This window comes from Scyliorhinus torazame, chromosome 25, assembly GCF_047496885.1.
Source record: "Scyliorhinus torazame isolate Kashiwa2021f chromosome 25, sScyTor2.1, whole genome shotgun sequence".
Taxonomy (NCBI): domain Eukaryota; kingdom Metazoa; phylum Chordata; class Chondrichthyes; order Carcharhiniformes; family Scyliorhinidae; genus Scyliorhinus; species Scyliorhinus torazame.
Window position 1 is genome coordinate 29180383 of NC_092731.1, and position 19264 is coordinate 29199646.

The following is a 19264-nucleotide window of genomic DNA, read 5'->3' on the forward strand; positions in this document are numbered from 1 at the left end:
ATAATCTCAAATGAGTTGAGGGTTTCTGCCTTCAGGCAGTGAGTTCCAGACCCCCACAACCTAGTTGATCATCCCTGGAGAGAGCGATATGGCTGGAAAAAAAGAGATAGATCAAAGCTTTTCGTCTTGCACTCATCAGGACATCACACAAAAAGACCGTTATTGGGGGCAAAAACAACAATTTATACTGTATGAGAAGAGAGTGTTGAATGGTTGACAAGTAGACTCTGATAGGTAGAGGCATTGCCCTAAACCGCCTGGTTTAAATTTAAAATAATACTCGGCAGTTAACGGTCAGTCACCAACAACTGGTGCAGTCTTCATGCCTCTACCAATCAGAGAGAGAGAAACAGTTAACTCTTCTTCAGGGAATCGTATTGATCATTGAAATGTTGACTCTGTTCCTCTCTCCACAGGTGCTCACTGGCCAGCTGAGTATTTCTGGCACTTTCTGTTCTTGATTTCAGATTTCCAGCATCTGCAGTATTTTGGTTCGATCATCCCTATTTGGTCTACTTAATTCATGACATCATTCCTTGGACCGGGCCACCTGTAAAGCCAAGACCGATGTAACCATTGCCATCAAATGGATGTAGAGATTCAGGATTTTGACCTTTTGAACTTTTAAGAAGGGATCCGTTGTCTATTAGTGAGTTAATTGTGTGGCATCAGACTGTGCACATTCTGAAAGAATATTTTGAAGAGGTCCACTCTTAAAGTCATCAAAAATGATTCAATCAACCAATTGGCCAGTAAAATAACTGACACAACGGCCAAACAATTCAAGAATTTGAATCGGGTCAAACAGTCAGAAAGAGGCATGTCGAAGTTTTTCCACTCGCATCCATCAGGACACTTCGCAAGAATACCAATGCAAGGGGGAAACAACAATTCATATCTTTATTAGTGTCACTAGTAGGCTTACATTAACACTGCAATGAAGTTACTGTGAAAATCCCCTCGTCGCCACATTCCCGCGCCTATTCGAGTACACTGAGGGAGAATTCAGAATGTCCAAATCACCTAACAAGCACGTCTTTCGAATTTGTGGGAGGAAACCGGAGCACCCAGAGGAAACCCACGCAGACACGGGGAGAACGTGCACGGGGATAGTGACCCAAGCCGGGAATCGAATGCGGGTCCCTGGCACTGTGAAGCAACAGTGCTAACCGCTGTGCTACCTTGCCACCCCATACTGTGAGAAGAGAGTGCTGACTGGTTGGCAAGTAGACTCTGATTGGTTGGGGGGGGGGGATTGCCACGGAGAATGCACCAGTTGTTGGTAATTGACAGTTAACTGTCAAGCGTTGTTTGAAATTTAAAACAGTCGCCAACCAATCGGCACTTTCTTCTCAAACGGTATAAATTGCTATTTTCTCACCCTTTATACTGGTATTATGGCCAGATGAGTGCAAGGTGAAAAGCTTTGACATGTCTCATTTTTCAGCAATATTCAAGTTCCATGCTGCCAAACGACTAATTGTAAATCACAGCCATTGTCAGTGATTGGGATTCGCAATTATGTCAAAATATTATTGTAGAATTCCAATTGTGGCTCTGGAATGAATCCACCAACAGCCTCGATAAATATGCTTGCCTGCATTTACGGTGTCCCGAAACGCTGAAAAAAACACACGCAAAGCGAAAGGTTCATGCAGAGGTCAGGCCAGATGCCTCCGAGAAACTAAGGCTGACGGAGCTCAGGATAGGCACCGTCTCAAAATTCCATGCCGCACTGGGTGGCAAGGTCCATTGACTGCTGGAAGGTACCAGCCAGAAACACAATGGCACGTTGGGCTTTCGAGAACGTTACAAATGGTGTGGAAATAATTTGTTTCACTGTTGTTATTTTTTTTAATCTATGTATATATATATATAAAAAAAATTCTATAGGAAACCAAAGAAAAGATCGCAGAACATGTACAAGTTAATTTAAGTCTTTGTTCTTTGTTGAAGTTGCTCAAAAAATGGTTGCAATGTCCTTTTTTTTTGTCAGTGTTTCATTGTCTATAAAAGTTTCACGGCAGTTCAATTCAGATGCTCCAGAGTTGGTCCTCATTCAAATCCACAAAAAATACAATTAAAATAAACAAATAGTCTCACACACACACACACACAGCAGTCTAAATTCCAGTTTGTGCCTCAAATCGCCGAGGTCGGACATCTTGTTAAAACTCTTCCTCTTCTGTACAACTTTTACACATTTAATGGGCGTGGATGTCCATCGCTGGCCCGCTCTCCGGGGTTCAAGATGGACGGGCTTTGCGACGGCATCGCGGGTCGGGGCGGGGGTCCGCTGTGCATCATCATGGCTGGGTGGTGGGGGTGGCCGGGGACGAAGGAGTGCAGCGAGGGTCCGTGTCGCAGCTGGGCGGGGTGAGGTGACATCGGGGGAGGGGTGTATCCGGCTTGCGGGAGGCCCAGGCCCATTGCCCCTCCTTGAGATACATAGTCCCCCGGCGTTCCCGCCAAACCTAGAGGGATAAAGTCGAGAGTGTCAATTCTTTACTTTCGTTAACGAGCCGCCAGCCACGCTTCACTGAAGATACCCAACTGCGGATGTTTGCTCCCCTTTCACGGATACGTCAGCCTGGCTATAGGCCTTGCCAATGTCAGGTTGGGATTGGGCAGTGTTGACTGTGGAATGAATCCTGGGCCTGGATCTTACAGTTCCCCCCCCAGCCCCCAACCCCCGCCCGCCCCGCCCCTCACAGGGGAGGTATCAGGCCACTTAAATTGCCGTCTACTTCACCCGGACCATGATGTTCCAACAGGCTTGAGGAGGCGCTAAATCCTGGCCCCCGAATGTTGGGTCTTTTCTGTTCAATTGAACACATAAAAACAACTAGAAATAAATGTCCCAACATCCATTGTCAGATTTTTCTCGAGTGTGTTTTTGCGACTTCACTGGGAAAGGCCCATCTTTTTTTATTGAGATCCGAAGGACCGGGGTCGGGTTTTGAGGAGTCGACACCCCTGCCCAGTCTTGTCCCGCATGTCGTCATACTGGTGATTTTAGGTGTTCGGCGCGCCTGCCTGAAATATATGTCAGGCACCTTTGCACTTCTGATTGGGGGTCCTAATTGCGGTTGTCCACAAAATCAAGATGACGGGAGGCCCGCGCTCATCCCCTCTGGCTACTCTGCTTCGTCCTCCCCCTGCCCCCACACACCTCCCCTGCCACCCCCCCAACCCCTGCAGTTCAAATCCCACCAAGGCAGATGGTGAAATTTGAATTCAATAAAAATGTGGTATTAAAAAGTCCAATGATGACGACCATGAAACCATTGTCGATTGTTGTAAAACCCCATCAGGATCACAAATGTTCCTGCAGGGAAGGAAATCTGCCGCCCTTACCCGGTCTGGCCTACATGTGACTCCAGACCCACAGCAAACGTGGTTGACTCTCAAATGCCCTCGGAAATAGAGGGCAGTTAAGGACGGGCATTAAAAAAAGTGCTGGGCGAGCCCGAGGCACTGATGTCCCGTAAAATGATTTTTAAAAAAATTCCCAGTGTAAGAGACGACTAATTGGTGTCCACGGCTCGCCTGCTTCATTCACACGTGGCCCAATGGACCTCGAGGTTGGAAGGACCCTAGCGCGGGAAGCAATCACGTTGCCTGCTTTAAGCACAAGGCCAATTCCTCACCCGCGAAACTACTATTCTCCGGAGTTTGATGTTTTCCTTTCCTCCTCTCCCTAGTTTGCCGCCTGCCCTCTCTTTCGCCCCAGCTTCCTGTTTCCCATTCCCCCCGCATTCCCCTCCCCTGCATCAATCCCACCGTCTCACCCTCGGTTTTGCATTTATATCCACGGGCGCCGTGGGAAAACAAATATTGGTCCCCGGGTAAAAATAATTCTCCCATACCCTCTTTACGGTGATGTTAAATTCACGAGCCCACGTTTACAGAGTCCTCAGCCGGGAAGATTGGCAGTGGGGTGAAAAAAATGGGCTGGCAGAATCTTCTGGAAGGATTAATCAGTTTATCCTGGCCATCCAGGCAGCACAGAGCATCAGCTGTTTGGGACTGAGATGTCTTTGTCTAATAGAACAGGTTAGATACAAGTATCTCCTGACTCCCACTGCCCCCCCCCCCCCCTCCACCAACACCACCCCCCCCCCCCCCCCGCAAACCCCACCCCCACCCCACCCCCCAGCCTGGCAGTACGATAGAGGTTACAGATTAAAATAGGCAACGCAATTAATAAACTCAAGCAATTGCGTTGAAGTAATGTAAGGTGAGGCGAGGTTCTCCCGGTAATTGCAGCTTCAGCACCATTTGCAAGTTAATCTGATCGACAAATTGCCTGAGCTCTCGCAGTCCCACTTGTCAGGAACGGGCCGGATTACATCCGGCCCCAGGCTCGGAGCGCGGTGCAGGACTGGGGTTCAAGTGCGGTGACCCGTGTCGGATCGGAGATGTTAATGAGCGCATTTGCATACTTGCGCAGTCAATTCAATTGGACACGGTGCGAGTGACTGCCTACTTAAACGGCCCACAATCAATTAGCTCGAGCGAAGGAGCCTTGCCTTATTGTGTGTGGCTAATGCTGTGCGTTTTTCCCATTCGCCTCAGCTGACTGGCTGGCACCCCTTGTCTGAGCCGCAGAGTTTTCCTCTCCTCTCTCAACTTTCCCTGAAAATACTGGTTCGAACAAAAGGGGAAAAAAAATAAAAAAAGAAGAAAACGGGGAGTGTGTCTTTCTGACCCTCTTGGGGCCAGTACCACGATGCTCGGGCTCAGGTGGGGCACGTTGAAGGAGGTTTCTATCACCCTCCCCTCCCATCCCCTCTCCCCATCGGTCACCAGACGCACAGATCGTCATGGCACCCCCCTCCTCCCGTGGCCAATGGGGACGAGGAAAGACTTCATTACCCAAACGAATGACAGCCAGCCAATCAGACTGGTCTTGCGCCATCGCCAATATTTTTCCAACAGAGAAAAATATTCAAAGGAAGTAAGAAAGAAACACTTCTGTTATTTTTAAGCTCCTCTGATTTTCCTCCTGGGATTTCGCCCCCAACAGGTGATCAGTCTTCCATTCCGGGAGACTCTGGGGCAACTATACAAGGTATTGGTGAGATCGCACCTGGAGTACTGTGTACAGTTTGGTCCCCTGACTTGAGGAGGGATGTGGTTGCATTGGAGGCAGTTCAGAGGGGATTCACTAGATTGATTCCAGAGATGAGGGGTTTGTCGTATGAAGAGAGATTGAGCAGCTTAGGCCGATACTCTCTAGAGTTTAGAAGAATGAGAGATCTAATTGATTCTTCTGCATTGTAAATTCTATGATTCTAGGTATACAAGATGATAAAAGGTATTGACAAAGTAGACGTGGAGCGGATGTTTCCTCTTGTGTGGCAATCTGGAACGAGAGGTCATAGTTTTAGGATAAGGGGGAGCAGATTTAAAACAGATTTGAGGAGAAACTACTTCTCCCAAAGGGTCGTGAATCTGTGGAATTCGCTACCCTGAGTGCGGTGGATGCTGGGACAGTGAGTAAATTTAAGGAGGAGTTAGACAGATTTTTAATCAGTAATGAGTTGAAGGGTTATGGAGAACAAGCAGGACGGTGGAGTTGAGGCTGAGAGGAGATCAGCCATGATCTTGTTGAATGACGGAGCAGGTTCGAGGGGCTGAATGTCCCACTCCTGGTTCTTAAGTTCTTATCCTGGAGGGTTAGCAAGCCCACTGGGTAAGTAAAGTTGTCATAGTCCCAGATGGCCATTGGCAGCGTTGCCCTTTGAGGGGGGAGAGAGCTGACTGGTGGTGATTTAACCTGAGGGTCACCCCACCTCAGGCAAGGGGCAAGGTTGAGAAGGCGGGGCCTTCATGAATAACCTCGGCCGGTACGGGGAATTGAACCCGCGTTGCTGGCCTCGCTCTGCATCACGGACCAGAAGTCCAGCCAACTGAGCTAAACCGATCCTACCAGGTAGAAAGCCTTGTTGACCTGTGCTATGGGACTGGGCCATCCAACAATGACCGATGACCACCATTTCCTGAATCTCTGGTGCAGTCTTGGGGTGAAGTCTTGCAATCTTCCCCGAGGAGATTGCAATGCCCTGTCGATAGAGACAGGAGCTGACTTGAGTAGTTCATGAATGCCCCGATTTGGGGCAGCAGTTGACGGAAATCTAGAGTCAATGTAACGCAGCCCGGGCCTCCAGTCTCTCAGGGGCATGGGTTCAAATCCCACCACACCAGCCGGGGGTGGGGGGGGGGATGTGAATTCAATTAACAAAGATATAATTGTGTTATAACAGAGAAGGCTAATGCAATTATTCCTGGGGTGAAGGGCTTATTAAAATAGACTCATAGAATTTACAGTGCAGAAGTAGGCCATTCGGCCCATCGAGTCTGCACCAGCCCTTAGAAAGAGCACCCTACTTAAGACCACGCCTCCAGCCTATCCCCGTAACCCAGAAACCCCACCTAACCTAGATCCTGAGGGGATTTGATAGGGCAGCCACCTGGAGGACAGGTGTGAATTAGGGGCAGGAGGAGGCCACTCGGCCCCTCGAGCTGGCTCCGCCATTCAATAAGATCTGATTGTAACCTCAACCCCACATTCCCGCCAACCACCGATAACCTTTCACCCCCCCCGGCTTAAAAATATTGAAAGATTCTGCATCCCCCCCCCCCGCCTTTTGATGAAGAAAGTTCCAGAAACTCACGACCCTCTGAGAGAAAACATTTCTCCTCATCTCTGTTTTAAATGGGCGACGCCTTATTTTGAAACAGTGACCCCTTGTTCGAGATTCCCCCACAAGAGGAAACATCCTTTCCACATCCACCCTGTCAATACCCGTCAGGATCGTAACGGTTCCGCTCAAGTCTCCTTCTAAACTCCAGCGGATGCAAACCCAACTTTCCTCATAAGACAACCCACCCATTCCTGGTCATGTTAACCTTCTGCTTCATTTGTGGGAGAGGCTAGAACCAGAGGAAGGTTTGAGAATACGAGGTCTCCCTTACAAGATGGCGATGAGGAGAATTTTCTTGCCCTCGGAGGGCAGTGGAGGCCGGGTTCATTGAATATAGTCAAGGCCTGGTTTAGTCAGGTTTGTGATCGACAAGAGAGTCCAGGGTGTTGGGGGGCAGAGTGGAGTCAAAACCATAATCAGATCACTCATGATCTTATTGAACGGTGAAGCAGGCTCGAAGGGCCAAATGGCCGTCTTCTGCTCCGAAATCCTACGTTCATAGAATCATAGAATCCAGACAGTTCGGACAGAAGAAGGCCATTCAGCCCATCAAGTGTACACTGACCCTTTAAAAGATCACCCCGCCTAGGCCCACTGCTCCACCCTATCCCTGTAACCCCATAACCCCACCTAACCATTGGACATTAAGGGACAATTTAGCACGGCCAATCAACCTAACCTGCACATCTTTGGGTCTTTGGACGTTAGCCCAAGGTACTAAGGGATATGTGGTGAAGTCAGGAATGTGGAGTTCAGCAGCAAACCAGCCATGGTCTCGTTGAATATCAGAAGAGCCTGGAGGGGCAGAAGGGCTCTTGTTCCTAAGTCCCTGTCTTATTGTTGTGGCTATCGCAATAATGTTTTAGCCTGTGACTGTCTCAGATTTTGGAAGAAATGGTTGGACGTCATGGTGCAGACAGTACTGAAGTCTGTCAGTGTCCAGGTCAGACGGGACACCCTGTACGGCGAGGGTTGACTTTGCCATGACTCAATGCGAGAGCGGAAAGGTTAAGGTCACACCAGCTTTGTAACTATCCTCTCAGCTCTGGGCACCCAGGGCACCACCCCCCCCCCCCCACCCCGCCCCGTCCACATTCAGCCGACTCCACTCAAGTCCCGATCGCAGGGCACCGCAGACAGCACCTGCTCCCCCGCCTTCAGAACCCGAAGGGCAAACGCAACATTCGAAGCACAAAAGAAAGACAGAGACAAATGGGTTTTGGTACATGTAGCCCTCCGATGAGGAGGCAGACAAGGAGAACGACCATGAAGATGGCAGGGGTGGGGTGGGGGGGGGGGAGATGCCTTGGATGGGTGGACACACATAATACAATCACCCCCCCATGGGGGACAGTACTTACTTCCCCTTGCTTTGCGATTGGGTAACAGTGATGAAGGTTACATGTAGTGCCACTGACCCTCCATGCCCATATTCATGCCCATTCCACCCATTGGTCCTAGAAGGAACATAAACAATCCAAGACCAGGCTAGGACATCACCAGAGTCAGAATACAAAGACAGCAAGAAATTCCCCAAAACAGAACAGAATACCCTTGGACATTAGCTGGATTGAGGCGGATATTTAAAACAGTAGAAAGTACGAGCGGCAAAATGAAAAACAAAACAAAGGTTGTGAGCTCCAGTTTCTTCCCACCCCCGCCTCTGTCCCCGCCCAAGCCCCCACCCCCCCCTCCCCATCGCCCCGAGGCTGCTGCTGGTGAAACAGGAGGGAGGGGAGGGGAAAGCTCAACGCGATCGGTCACGGAGATAGAGATTGACCTTACCTGGAGGTCGAATGCCCATGTGCTGTTGGCCATCCATTACAAACCCTCCCATTGGTTGGCCGTCTGGGCTGTAGGGTGTTCCCTGGCCAACTGGAGAGAGAAGAGAAGAATTAGACTCATCTCGCCCGTCTTAAACTGGGATTTGGGGGCAGTGTGCCAGGACAGTGTTTACCACATTAATGGATGTCAACATGGTTCATTTAAAACACACACATATATATCTAAAACTAGATGGAATGGAATACATGCCAGGGAAAGGATCATCATCGGCACGATGACAGTCACTACGCGATTGGCTGGTAGAAAGGGGCCATGCTTTAGACCATTTTCTCCACAGTAGAGAAGACACTATGAATGCCTTTGCAACATCAGTAACGGCCATTATGAAATGTCTGCCATGTTTTGTTGACCGTATTCAAGCGCCTCGAGAGGACAACATGTATGTAGAGAACCTGAATATTATTGCACCGCGTGTTACGGCCATTTTGAAATGTTTGCAATGTTCTTTCAGATACTTTCAGAATAAAGAATATTTTTCTGAAAAACAAAGAAGAATTCCTCCTCAGTTCATTCATTGGCTGCGGAGGTGAAGCCATGGGAATGAAGGCAGACGTGATAGGGGAGGATATTCCGGCCTGTCCTGCCAGGGGGATCTTCCGGTTCTGCCGAGTGCGCCCCCCCCCCCCCCCACACTCCCGGGTTCGCCATTGCAAATTGCCATTGGCTTTGGCCTGAAAGAGGGCAGCACGGTGGCACAGTGGTTAGCACTGCTGACTCACACACCCTACCTAGGCCCAGTCTCCCGCCCTATCCCCCTGTAACCCTACCTATCCTGCACTACTTTAGACTGTGGGAGGAAACCGGAGCACCCGGAGGAAACCCACGCAGACACAGGGAGAACGTGCAGACTCCACCTAGTCACCCGAGGTCGGAATTGAACACGGATCCCTGGTGCTGTGAGTCAGCAGTGCTAACCACTGTGTCACCGTGCCGCCCAACTATCCGCCATCAACGATACAATGTGCTGCCTGGCAATTTTTTTTAAGTGTGAGCAGTAATCGCCAAGCCAGGCCTCATTCTTGTTGCTACAGGGACGCCGCTGTTGTGTTATACCTCAGCCCTGGCCATACAAGTTGGTCTGGATGGGATGTGAGCAGCAGGGCGATTGGTAAGGTCCTGGCATTTAAGATAGATTTATCGAAAGGACCAAGAGCTGACAAGGTGCCATGGCCTTAATGTAGGTTTCGAGCAACAATAGTGACTTTCCAGCTGGGCGTTCAGCTCACGGGGGACTCTGAGGCAGAATGATGAGCTTTCACCGACATGGAGGAAAAGCCTGGGCCTAGTCTGAATGGCTCCGTTTCATACAATAACTCAGCAAAAAAATACTGTCACACCTCATTGATCAGCCCTCTCCAAAGAACTCCATATGAATATTAATCTTACAAATGTTGCCCTCAGTACATTTAAAGTGGAGAAGCCAGATTAATAACCTTCTCCTCTTACAAGGCCCTATAGTGGTATGGTGACAGAAGTGCCTTCCTTGGAGATGAGAGGGCTTCTGTTTGTCCCCCTTCCATCATTACCGCACTGGTAACAGCGGGCAGACTTTATTTTATTCAATAATTTTCCACTGAAGGGGCAATTAAGTGCAGCCAATCCACCTACCCATCTTTGGGTTGTGGGGGTGTGCCCCATGCAGACATGGGGAGAATGTACAAACTCCACACATACAGTGACCCGGGGCAGGGATCGAAGCCGGGTCCTCGGCGCCGTGAGGCAGCAGTGCTAACTACTGCACCACCATGCTGCCCTGCGGGCAGACGTCATGATGCCAATATAGTTTGGAAGAGCTTCCCAATTTCGTTGGCATGGCACTGTGCGTGTTGACAAACATGACAAATGGGTTGTTCCCCGGGTGCCATTTGTTGTAACGCACCGTTAAAGGATAGCAGCGTGGCTTGACTAGAAGGGCAGTGTGTCACGCAATCTAGTCTTAGTGTCACCTTTGGTTCGTAGCAGAGCACACACTCACAGCTCTACTGCTGGTGTCTTTGAGCTTTCCATCCTGTGTATATCTGATGTCATGTGCCGTCTTTAAATAAATAAACCCCCCCAAAACGTGTCTAGCCCATCCCCGATTGATGTCTTGATGTCGGTACGGCACAACACTTATAGTGGCTCATTTGAGGGAGGGAATGCTAGCTTAGAGCAAATTAGCAAAATAGTTGTCAGACCTGTTCGATTTGATTGGTCAATCATCGGCTGTACAATGCGACGTCTTGCATTAATGAACCTGAATCAAAAACACAGTGGTTAATTGAGTGAATAGGACATATCCCTTAAATACAGTGCTATTGGGTACAATGGTAGCTGTCAACATGCTTGTGTCAGGCCACTTGTTGGCTGCAATGGCAGCCATTTTGAAGTGTTTGGCTGTGCCGAGTGGGGGCTCTAGAAGCAAACAACAAACGTGGAGCGACATGGAATTTACAAAGCGGAAACATGGCATTTGGCCCAGCTGGGTCCATGTCGCCTCACGAAAGGTCCATCCACTCGACCTTCTCTCAGGCCATCAGCTACCCCTTTTTCCCTCTCACCTGTGCTTGCCTGAAGTAAGTGACGTCTCCATAGTTCCAGATCACCATCCCCTTTGAGGGGGGGAGGGGGGTAGAGAACTGACTGGTGGTGATTTAACCTGAGGGTCACCACACCTTAGGCGAGGGGCGAGGTTGAGAAGGCGGGGCCTTCATGAATAACCTCAGCCGGTACGGGGAATTGAACCCACAATGTTGGCCTCGCTCTGCATCACGAACCAGCCGTCCAGCCAACTGAGGTAGCCGCCCCTTCATTTATTGGGAGTATCTCCGCTAAAATCTAGGCCACTATTTTACTGTAGAATAGACTCTCTAATGTTCTGCACTGGGTTTGAAAAACCACTCTAATTTCAATGGAGCGCTTACCAAAGAAGTATCATATTGGACCCAAAACATTGGCCGAGGTTCTCTGCCCGACCCCCGCTGCGGAGAATTTTGCGGCAGCTGTATCCGCCGCTGTCAATGGGAATTCCCGATGCAGCCACCCCACGCTGCCGGGAAACTGGCGGGCGGAGGTGCCCGGGCGACGCAGCCAGGAAATCACGGCCATAACCCGATTCAGGCCCTTGCAAGCGGGGCCAGATAATTGCTCCTCCCCCTAAAGGGTTTTCTGGCCCTCCCTGCTGGTGGGGTGAGGGGGGGGGGGGGGGTCTTCTGGTCTTGCCGCGGTGGGGCGGGTGCGCCATGGAAACGACCGTGGATTCTGGCGTGACCGAAAGATCTCACCAGCAGCCAATGATAGCCGGGGGGGGTGGGGGTAGAAGATGGGGAAATCCTGGCCAAGGTTTCTGCAGCCAGGAATGTGACGGGGGGGGAAAGAGGGTCGGCTGTACCCTATCGCCCATGTGACAGGAAACAGCGGCGACGGAGAATGTTGTTTCCTGTTGCAAAGTGACAGATGCTGTAGATTAGGTATAAAATCAAACATAGATATCCGCCTGTAATACAATCAGGATCTGATTACCAGCCAAATCAAGAGATTGAATTACAGCCTCCAATTCCCTGACGTCTTTTTTTGTTACTGTTTATGAGCAGAACCTCGAAGTCGCCTAATTGATGCGCATCGCAGGAGAACAAAGATTCCTCAGCTCAATTAGTTTGCCCGTCCCGATGGGCACTGTCCAATTTTTTAAAAATATAAATCAATTCCACCCTGGCTTGAATCTCCAGGGGGAGATTGATAAAGGCAAGCGAAATGTTCAAGGATGGACTCTCTGGCTGGCTGTGGTGGGAATTGGGACTTTTCCCAAACTTCCTTCCTCTCACGCGCGCCCGACCCCATCCCCCTCTCCCCCGCACCTGGGTTTCCGACTGATGTCGCATCTCTTCCTGGAGATCAAATGGTTCCTGGCTGGAGTGAGCTGGGGGAATCGATAGACGGCGATGCACTGGGAGATCGTGGTAGCAGAAACATAGAGAATAGCAGCAGGCGTAATAGCCATTTAAGCTCACCACACCCAACTGCTTCTTGACTGACTCCAAGGATTCAGTCCCCACCATCCTCTGCCATTCCCAGCCCCGCCCACCCTGCCTGTGACCATTCCAGAAATTCCTACTGTCCCCCGTAGTTTTGGAGATTACGGGCGTGATTCTCTGTTCCCCTGACTGCGTGTTTCCCAGTGGCGCGCCCTTCGCTGGTGCCGGGATTCTCGCCGCTTCTGAATGGGATTTCCCGCCTCATGCCGCCGGGAAACACGTGGGCCGGGAGTGCCGACGGGAAAAGTGAATCCCAACGGGCGGGCAGGTCACACAGATTATTCTGAGGAGAATCCATTGATCGCTACAGTGCAGAAGGAGGCCCTTCAGCCCATCGTGTCTGCACCGACGCTCCGAAGGAGCCTCCTTACCACGGCCCACACTCCCGTCCTATTCCCGTGACCCTGCGCAGTGTGTGCAGCCAATCTGCCTAACCTGCCACATCTTTGGGCAATTTCAGCATGACCGACCCGAGGCTGGAATCGAACCTGGGGCCCTGGCGCTATGAGGCTAACTACTGTGCCACCGTGCCGCACTTTGAGGGAGGAGGGGAGCATGTGGAGCAAAATGGAAGGTCAGGAATAGATGGGAGCCAGGAAGGATTTGAGAAAGATGCCTCAAGCACAAGACAAAGTGGGTGTTAACGCCGCTGTTAAAGACTAAAGGAGGTGCTGACGGTAGCGTAAATGGCAGAAAGTGTTCACGCAAAAAAGATGGCGGTTTGACGGCGGTGCTGGCCTCGGCTTCAAATTATTCGGGCAGGAACTACCGTCCGCTCCCCACCAGCAGGGTCTTCCGGTCCCGCCGAAGAAGACAACCCCCCCTCCGTCTCTGCGATAGGGGATCCCCGGCGGCAGGACGGGCGGGATAAGCGAAACGCCGCGGACGGCAGCGGGAACGGAAGACGCAGCCAGCGGCGAATGTCGATCCGCTTGCGCCACCGGAAAACATTTCGCAGCGGGGGTGGGAGGGCCGACAATCTCTCTCTCTCTCCCTCTTCCTGCACGATCGCTGCCTCTTTGTGTGTTTCACGATCGCTGCCTCGTTATTGTTGAACGGAGCATTAAGACTGATCTATCTTTGACCAACGTGGAAGAGTAACCTTTGAACTCCCACCGGGAATATTACAGACAAAAGAATATTAGATAATCGAGGGAATAATTCAAAGGGAAATTGGTGGAAAGTGGGTGTCTGATGTTCAGTCGCACTGCCCGCGACGCTGCGAATGTGAGCGGAGGCTCAGAAACTACTGCTCGAGGGTCACTGATTTACTCTGGAATGGACGGTGCAGCCACGCCGGGAACGGGATAAGAAGGAGCAGGGCCAGAGCGAGAGAGCGGGAGAGCAGGCAGCATGGGGAATAAGCCAGTGAGTTCAGAGAGTGAGAATGGAGAGGGGTGGGGGGGATAATGGGGAGAGAGGGAATAGGGAGGAATGGAGAGAAGGTTTGAAAAGAGAGAGAGAGAGAGCAGGGCGGGGGGGATAGCTGGGGATGGGAGAAGGGGGAAGGAAACGACGCAAGTGAGGAGAGAGAGAATAGGGAATAAAGGAACGGGGGGGGGGGGGGAGGAGAGGGTGGTGAGAATGAGGGAAGGGGGAAAAGTAAGGATTGGACCGAGTGGGGAAAGGGAGAGGGCGGTAAATGAGGAGATTGGGAGAGGGGGGGGGGGGGGGTAGAGAGGAGAGGGGACGGCATGGGGGCACAGTGGTTAGCACTGCTGCCTCACAGCTCCAGGGACCCGGGTACAACTACGGCGTTCGATGACCGTCCGTGTGGAGTTTGCACATTCCCCCCCCCGTGTCTGCGTGGGTTTCCTCCGGGTGCTCCGGTTTCCTCCCGCAGTCCAAAGATGAGGATTGGCCATAATAAATTTCCCCTTAAGGTTTAGTGGGGTGACTGAGATAGGGTTGAGGCGAGGGGCTTAAGCAGGGTGCTCTTTCCAAGGGCTGGTGCAGGCTCGATGGGCCAAATGGCCTCCTTCTGCACTGTAAATTCGATGGTCTATAAAAGAGAGGGGGGAACGGGGAAGGGTTTGAAAGAGAGCAAGTCTAGGAAAGGATCAAAGTGTGCAGGAATAAAGTGTTTAGATATTTTACTGCCAGTTCAAAGTGTTATTTCTGATGTATATGGCTAATATTGCAGTAATAAAGCCCTCTGACACTGACTCAGTGTATTGCTGCAATTTATTTGAATGTGGAAGTGCGTTAGGGAAGAGTTTAACAACCATTTTGATACTGGCTCCCTGTGGACTTGGCAACTTTCCAGCACTGAGAAAACTCCAGTAAACTAGCCGCAGCTCGCAGTGGGTTTGGTCGAGCGCAGAGCATTAATTGCTAATAACTGAAACTTTGCTGATGGATCCAGTAATTGGGCAAATTGGTGTTTTTGTTGCGGGATTTAACGGCCTATTCTTTGTGGGAGAGGCGTGGGCACGGGCTGCCAACCCTCCAGGAATGCCCTTGGGAATGGAAAGGCTGATCGGCAGCATGTGGCTGCAAGCGGAGCCCGCCAGTAAAACAGTGGGCAAATAATTGCTTGAATGTTTTGTGGATTAGATATCAGAATGGGGAAGGAGGGGGGTCGGTGGGGGGGGCTGTTTGACTGTCAACGGATAGAATGATGAAGCCTTTGTCGGCTTCACGATGCAAAGGTGGGATATTGCCATGGATGACTCGTTGGGGATGCCAATGGCAAGGGGGGGGGGCGGGCGGAGGGGGGGGGCTCGTGGCGGGGTGGGGGGTTGGGGTGTTTGGAGGTCTCGTGACGAAAGCGCCAGGAATATGTACAACCAGTTGGTCATTCGGCAAAAGACACGTGTTCGCCATGGAGATTGGTCAGTTGCCATGGTACCCACTGCCTCCCCCAGGTTATTGAATCATTGTAAGGGAGGCTAAAGTCGTCATTGTCCCAGATGACCATGGGCTGCTTTCCCCTTTGAGGGGGAGAGCGCTGACTGGTGGTGGTTTAACCTGAGGGTCACCACACTTCGGGCGAGGGGCAAGGTTGAGAAGTTAAGGCCTTCATGAATAACCCTCATGAATAACCATTGCACCCATGGGCCGGATGTCATGAAACCCACTGCCGAATGACCCATGGGCGCTATGGCAACCTCCCTGAGGGTATTTGGTAACTGCATGGTGGGCAGCTCGCTTCCAGGCACCATGGAAACTGGGCCATAGGTAGAAAGCAGGTATGTAAACCATGAGTAACCAAGTGGTGTGCACCATGGCAACTGACCTGTGGGCACCGTGACAACTCTCTTGTGGGTACCTCATATCTGTATGGAGGGTGCCATGGCAACCAGCCCATGGTTGTATAACCCCTAGGTGCCATGGTAATCGACGGGTATGTACCTTGGTCGGGAAGTTAGTGATAATGTCACTGGACTAGTGATGCGTGATCAATTACAATCAAAGACGAGGTTGTATCATAACTGAAAGCTTTAATCGACTAGAACTGTTCCCCAGCAGCTTCGGTACAGAAAATGAGGGCTGCTGGGATGGCACCGGTTCTTATACCCCGCCTGTCAAGGCGGAGCTACATACCAACAGCCAATGGTAAACTCCTAGGTTTAACCAATGGTCTTCAACATCTTGGGTACTGTAGTACCTGATAATACCACAACTAGTAACCCAGGCTATCGCTTCGCGGCCGGGGGTGGGCACGTCAGACACCGGTTCGAATCCCACCCTGGCACCTGGTGGAATTTAAATTCAATTAATTAAGTCCAAAATGAAAAAACTAGTCTCTGTGACGCCGATCACAAAACCGTCGTTGATTGGCGTTAAAAAAAAAAACCCTGGTTCACTAATGCCCCTTTCGGGAACAAAATATGCCCTCCTTACCCGGTCTGGCCTCCACGTGACTCCAGACCCACAGCAATGTGGTTGTCTCTTAATCGCTTTTAATCCAGTGAGGGGTGGGCGACAAATGTGGGCCTCACACCCGCGACCCCCACTTCCCGTGAAAGAATAACAAGCAAAAGACCTGCAGGCACCATGGCAACCAGCCGGTGGACTATCTATGGGTACCTAGTAACGGTATAGTGGGGACCCATGGCAACTGACCAGTGGATATTCTGGCACCCGGTGTCTGGGTACAGTGTTTATATAACCTTGGGGAGCAATGGGGACTAAACCCCTTCAATATCTGCCACCATCTCCGGGTCCTGACAGAAGACAGGCAAAATAGGAGGCCAGCTAATCTCCCAGGCCTAGTCAGCAAACTCCAACGAGGGGAAAAGACCATAATTTACATTGAAGTTGGAATAATTAAGGACAGAGATTCAGCTGCATATTAGTCACGGTCGAAAATTAAATTACCAACAGTCTGGTTTTCTAACTAATATTTAACTACCCTAATAACCTCTCTTTTTCGCTGAAGAACTGTGAAGGGGGGAGGAGGGATTGACAGCTCACTCAGTGTTTCGAGCCGCTGCTTAATCAGAGGGCAAATTACACTCGCGCAAATGAGGTCTCGCTATTCCTCCGAGGAGCACGGATATCTGGGGATGGGTTTAAATGTCGTCGCCCACTTCGGGACCAAGGCCCTCTCATATTCAGTTGCTGCCTTGAGCCCGAGTGACTCCAGACAGGCCCGCCTGAAATCTCGCTGGGACTAGGACTGGGGGGGGGGGGGGGGGGGGGGGGACGGAGGGGCCATCTTAACCCCCTCCTCGTACGTCAAGAAGCGGTTGACAACACTCCAGGCGCCTCCAGGCCCGAAGGTGGTCATCTCCCGGGGTTGTCCACTTTCAGATTGGCGTGGGAAGGGAATGATGGGCAGATCGGACGGTCCGGCGGTGGGAGCGACGGGGGCAGGACAGGCAGTCGCACGAAGAGACTTCTAGATTACACCCAGTCGGTCAGAGTTGGCAACCCTCACTCCTAAACGCTCCTTCACAGACGGGTCCCCGAACGTCTTTGGGCTGTGACCTCCCTGATGACCTCAAAGGGCCAGTTTGCAGCGCCGGCTCCGGGCCAGGGTCGCAAGGCCCCGATGGACGGCCCCCCCCCCCCCCCCCCATTCACGAGGGGTGGGAAGCTACAACCCTGTCGCGGTCTGGCACCTGCCACCCATGAGGCGAGGGAGGGGGTAATCTGCGTCCCCTTCCACCCCCTAACCCCCCCCCTCCTTTCCCTAACCGTGGCCTAAGTCCCATCAGCTGCCCAGGCCCACGATTCTTGAATTCCTTGCCGAATCTTCACTCCTCAAAACCCTTCTCTTCAACCAGGACTCGTCCCAATATCCTCTACCTACCTCAGCTCAGATTCAGGTCAATTAACGACACCAAATCCGAAGGATTACCGCCCCGGAGGCCGTTCTGGCCATCGTGTCTGTGCTGGCTCCTCGCCTTCGTCCCCCCAGCCCTTTTCCTGCAGCTCTGTCTGCACATATTTCAGAAATAGATTTCCCGCAGTGCAGAAGGAGGCCCCTCTGTCAAACCCCCTCTGCTCCCTCAGGACAGTGAAACAACTTCTTTATTCGTTCAACGGATTGGGGCGTCGCTGGGCTGGGCCAACCTTTATTGCCCATCCCTAATTGCCCTTGAGAGGGCAGTTTAAAGTCAGCTGTGGGTCTGGAGTCACGTGTCGGCCAGGCCGGGTAACGGCGGCAGATTCGCTTCCCTAAAGGGACATTAGTGAACCAGATGGGTTTTTGCGACAATCGACAATGGCTTCATGGCCTTCGTTAGACTTTTTTTGACTCCAGGTTTTTATTGATTTCAAATTCCGCCATCTGCAGTGGCGGGATTTGAACCCAGTTCCCCAGAGCGTTACTCTGGGTCTCTGGTTTACTAGTCCAGAGACAATACCACTATGCCACCTCCTCCCCTGCTCTATCTGCCCTTTAGGTTATCATAGAATTTACAGTGCAGAAGGAGGCCATTCGGCCCATCGAGTCTGCACTGGCTCTTTGAAAGAGCACCCTACTCAAGCCCACACCTCCACCCTATCCCCATAACCCAGTAACCCCACCCAACACTAAGGGCAATTTTGGACACTAAGGGCAATTTATCATGGCCAATCCACCTAACCTGCGCATCTTTGGACTGTGGGAGGAAACCGGAGCACCCGGAGGAAACCCACGCACACACGGGGAGGACGTGCAGACTCCGCACAGACAGTCACCCAAGCCGGAATCGAACCTGGGACGGTGGAGCTGTGAGGCAATTGTGCTAACCACTGTGCTACTGTGCTGCCCTCAAACCAAAGGAAGAACCTTGGATACAATTTCCACTTGATGTAGAGGGTGGGGTGCGGGGGGTGGCGGGGGGTGGGGGGGGGTGGCGGAGAGAATCCGGCCCAGAGTTTATGTTTCGGGTTCGCCTGACTCTCCCTACGTAACCCCGTGTCACACTTTGTTGGAGAACACAGTGATTCACGCCGGGAGGCTTAATCATATTAAAGACACCATCCAAATGGAAGTCCTCTTAGTTAAGGGAGGGAGGGGCATTTTTGAGGGCCAAGGGCCCAGAAAGATCAAGGCTGACGGTGAGGCAAAGGAAGCCAGTGATGTCCAAGAAGCTAAGAATTGGAAGAGCTCAGACATCAGGGGGTCCTGGGCTCGCAGGGGACCTTTGACATGGGCAGGGTGGGGGTAGGGGGGGGTGGTGGTGGGGGGGGGGGGGGGGGGGGGGGGATGGGGTGATAGAAGGATTTAAAAACAAGGCCTGAGAATTTAAAAATAGAGAC

General features: G+C 51.5%; 1 long non-coding RNA gene across 1 annotated transcript; it reads right to left on the bottom strand.

The window, feature by feature from the left end:
• Positions 1–882: 882 nt before the first annotated feature.
• On the bottom strand, positions 883–10840 carry LOC140402447 (uncharacterized). The gene is made up of 4 exons (XR_011938139.1): positions 10733–10840; positions 8496–8585; positions 8072–8167; positions 883–2474 (listed from the first exon to the last, which is right to left on the bottom strand). It is a non-coding gene; the product is annotated as an uncharacterized lncRNA (long non-coding RNA).
• Positions 10841–19264: the final 8424 nt, after the last annotated feature.